At 40.0% G+C, this 3,835-nt stretch overlaps 1 protein-coding gene across 1 annotated transcript in view; it reads right to left on the bottom strand.

Moving 5' to 3' along the window:
• The window catches only part of MBOAT1 (membrane bound glycerophospholipid O-acyltransferase 1), a 102,352-nt gene that overhangs the window by 41,253 nt on the left and 57,264 nt on the right, over positions 1-3,835 (bottom strand). The window lies entirely within an intron of this gene.

Raw genomic sequence — 3,835 nt, 5'->3', positions numbered from 1 at the left:
TCCCGTTTCTCTCTCTCTCTCTCTCTCTCTCTCTCTCTCTCTCTCTCACACGCGCGCGCGCGCGCGCGCACACACACACACACACACACACACACACACACACACACACCTGCCATTCAGAACACTCATCAGTTTGTAATTATAAAGATATGATAACCTGATTAACTACTGTCTCCTTTGATAGACTGAAAGTTCCATGAAAGCAAGGATGGACATGTGCCTTTCATCCACCATAGCCACCTACTGTGTGTTGAATGAACAAAACTAAATAAATGTTACTTGTCTTCAAAATCTCCAATGGATCGCACTGTGTAGTCACATCAAAACTCCTGAACACAGCATGCAAGGTGCTTCCCTCACTGAGCTCTACCTCGCCTTTCTAGACTCATCTAGACTCCACGTCCACCTTATTTAGATTCCAACTACACTGGGCTGCTCACTTTGTATAAATACATCCTGCATTTTCAGGCCAGACATCATTCTGCAAGCTCTTTCCTCTGTCTACAACTCCCTTCGTCCCAGAGTCTATCTGGGAGCTGCCTATCATATAAGACTCAGCTCCAACCTCATCTGGCTTGGTCTTGCTCCGTCCGTCCCGCCCCCACTCCCAGCACAATTCTTTGTTCCAGTGCCTGCATTTCTCTAGTGCTACATACTAGCATATATAATGGCAATATTAAAATTATATGTATCTGTTTCCCCAACTCATTGTGACCTTGAGCATCTCAGCTCTTGACACATAGGAGGGGTTCACTTGCGGTTAGTTGAAATGAACTGAAATTAACACATTAAACATTTGAAATGGTTCAGAAGCCCCATCAGAAACATACATTCAGAAGGTATAATTTTTAAACATGTGTCATAAAACAGCGAAGATGTATATTCTGATATTAAATTATCTTAAAACCCACAAATTCACCTTAAAATAACTCATGAAGACTGGATCAACCTAAGGAAGGGTAAATAGTAGGGATAATAAAAATTCATTTGGTAGCAAGGAGAGCCAGAAAATGAGGGTGAAGGAGTTCCGTAAATCTAAACACTACATAGTTCTCTTTAGTTCTCTTTACCATTATTTGCAAAAGTACTACTATACAATAAGGATTTCTCCCTATAATGGGTTCAACCTTAACCCTTTCCAAACCAGGAAGATGATGAACAAAGCAAATGAGGAAGAAAACAACAACTCCCTTAAGAGCTAAAGCAGAAGTTGAATGGCATTCGGGGAGTCTGCCTCCAGCACCTGTTCCCTTTCTCCCACCAGTTCATGAGGGTCAAGGCAGAAGCGCACAGCAGATTCAAAAGCCAGATTCTTCCAGGCCCTTTGAAATGCAGCCATGCCTGCGGCTTCCTCTTTCTCCTTAACAGGAGCTAGACCCATACCCCACCCCCAACACCCAGAGAGAGAAGCAAGTGCAATTCAATTGTTATAATAAGAACCACCTATCAAAGATGGTGCCAAGTACTGTGTCTCAATACAATGAATGCATTCATGCCCTGACAAACTTGAAAACGCTAAGGAACCCAGAAGTGGCAGAGAGAGCAACATGGAGAGAGAGCAACATGGAAACAGACCGACATGGGTTCAAATCTCAGCACTGGCGAGACTAACCTGCAGTGTGAGAAGTTGGGATGGTGGTTCTTTTAGGAAGAAAGTCTGTGGTAGATACTGGGACATATGTGATGGTAATATCCCCCTTATTGACCTGGATGGTGGGTACATGGGCGTACTCTGTGAAAATTCATCCAACTGAACACCTATTTACGTCTCTGAGCTTTCATTTCCCCATCTCAAGAAAAAAAAAATCTGTCCTATTGAGTTGTCCTACAAAGAATATATTTGCAATAATGATAAGAAATATTAAACATATTAAATGATATGTTGAGTTTACATATTTATTAATAAAATAATGAAACATAATATATTCAAAAGAGACTGGCCTGGCACTTGGCACAAAGCAGACACTCTAAAATTGGTGGCTGCATTAGCAAGGTCTCACACAAGGCCTTCTGTCCTAGGAGATAGAAACTATACACTGTTCCAGTTGGCTTGTGTATGGCAAATGAATGAATACCTGTGGCTCCTGCCCAATATAGCGGCTTGGGAAGGAAACAGAGGTGGTGCCCCAAGAACTCTCCAGACAAATCCTGAATAACAATGGTCAGTCCAGAAATGGGTTCGTTCCACAAGGCAGCAAACACGAGCCTTCCCCTCCTCTTCCCATAAGACAGAACCCTTGTGACTGGCTCAGTGAGAACAACGCACAAACTTATGAAATCCTGGTCTTAAAGAGAACTTCAGTTCAAACTATTGCAAACCCCGCATTTGATAGGTGGGAAATCTGATGTCCAGAGAAGCTGCGTGACTTTTCTGAATTCACACAGCTAGAAAGAGGCCGATTTCCTGACTCCAGCCTAGTGTTCTTTTCTGCGTCGATAAGAAACAACTTTCATCGATCAGGAACTGAACTACTCCCCACTTCTGCAGTACTGGCAGCCACACAAGCAAAGAAAGAGTGAAAAAACTTGTTCTGGCATCCTTTCTTTTTGGTCTTATGACACAGCCCTCTGCTACCACAATATTATTGCCTGTCTGTAAACGATTCGGCTCTGCCAAGGCTGGAGTATTCCATTCCTGGAAAGACTAACATAGCGATTCTGGCCCTGGCACAGAACAAGTGTGCATGTTAAGTCCTTCAGCCTCTGAAAAATGGACCACACCCCACCAGCATCACACAAGTGTGGCCAGAGCTAACAAACTATAATATACAAGGAAATGTGCTATAGAGATGCAACATTTTTATTAATCATTCCATTGCTTCCAAAATCAAATTTAGGAAAAGCCAGCCATTTCACCCCCTACTGGGAAAAAAAAAAGCATTGTCATAATATAAAGCATTTCCAAAAACCATTCTTTCCAAATTAGAAATATGAATTTCCTATTTCCCTTCTGAATGAACGACACGCTCCCCTTCAAGGAGGGCACTTAGAAGAGAGATGATTAGAATCCAAATTCTCAAGAGCTCCTTTGGATACTAAGTGGAATAACTGTCAAGTTTAAAAGCATGCAAAAATATTTTCTTTTGAAAACCAGAAATTTATTTCACGTAATTATAAGATTACACACTGAAAAGTTAAATTTCAATGCTTTTAAGAAGGAAAACTATTGTGCTAATAGTCTTATTAATCTAAGAGCTCTCTGAAGCCAAAATAAGTCATCTGCATTTTCAGAGACACCATCAGAAGTCATAAAAGGCTAAGTGTCTTTGCAAAGATATTCAGTCATTCATCCATAAATATTTATTTAGCCTTTCCTTGTGCCAGGTACTGTTCTAGGCTCCGAGGATATAACAGTAAACAAGGGTGAAAGGTCTTTGTTCTCACAGAGCTTACATTCCAGTGTTACTGAACTGCAGGGCTCATGCTGAGGTTTCAGAAAGACCACGGGAAACGGAGACGATGCCGAACAGATACCCCAGGTTTTTTTTTTGTTGTTTTTTTTTACAGTAAAAGTTTGAATATATTCATCAGATAAGGTATATAAACATACATATTAAATGTGAAGATTAGTAGAACTGTTTATTATCATTGTATATAATTATAGGCTATTTTAATAAAATTTTTAAGTTGCAACTTCACAACTTTAAGTCTCAGAAATATAAGATTTTATTTTGAAATACTTGAGATTGATGAAATCAATTTAAATTTTAATTTCACCTAACATACTAGACTTTCAGCTCATTTTATTTTTTATATTTTTTTTATTATTGTTAGTTTCAGGTGTACAGAACAATGCAATAGTTACCCTTTTCACCCTCACAAAGTAACAACCCCC

The sequence above is a fragment of the Hipposideros armiger genome, unplaced genomic scaffold (assembly GCF_001890085.2).
Source record: "Hipposideros armiger isolate ML-2016 unplaced genomic scaffold, ASM189008v1 scaffold_50, whole genome shotgun sequence".
NCBI classification, from domain to species: Eukaryota; Metazoa; Chordata; class Mammalia; order Chiroptera; family Hipposideridae; genus Hipposideros; species Hipposideros armiger.
The sequence above is the reverse complement of the archived record's forward strand: the minus strand, read 5'-3'. Positions and strand labels throughout refer to the sequence as shown.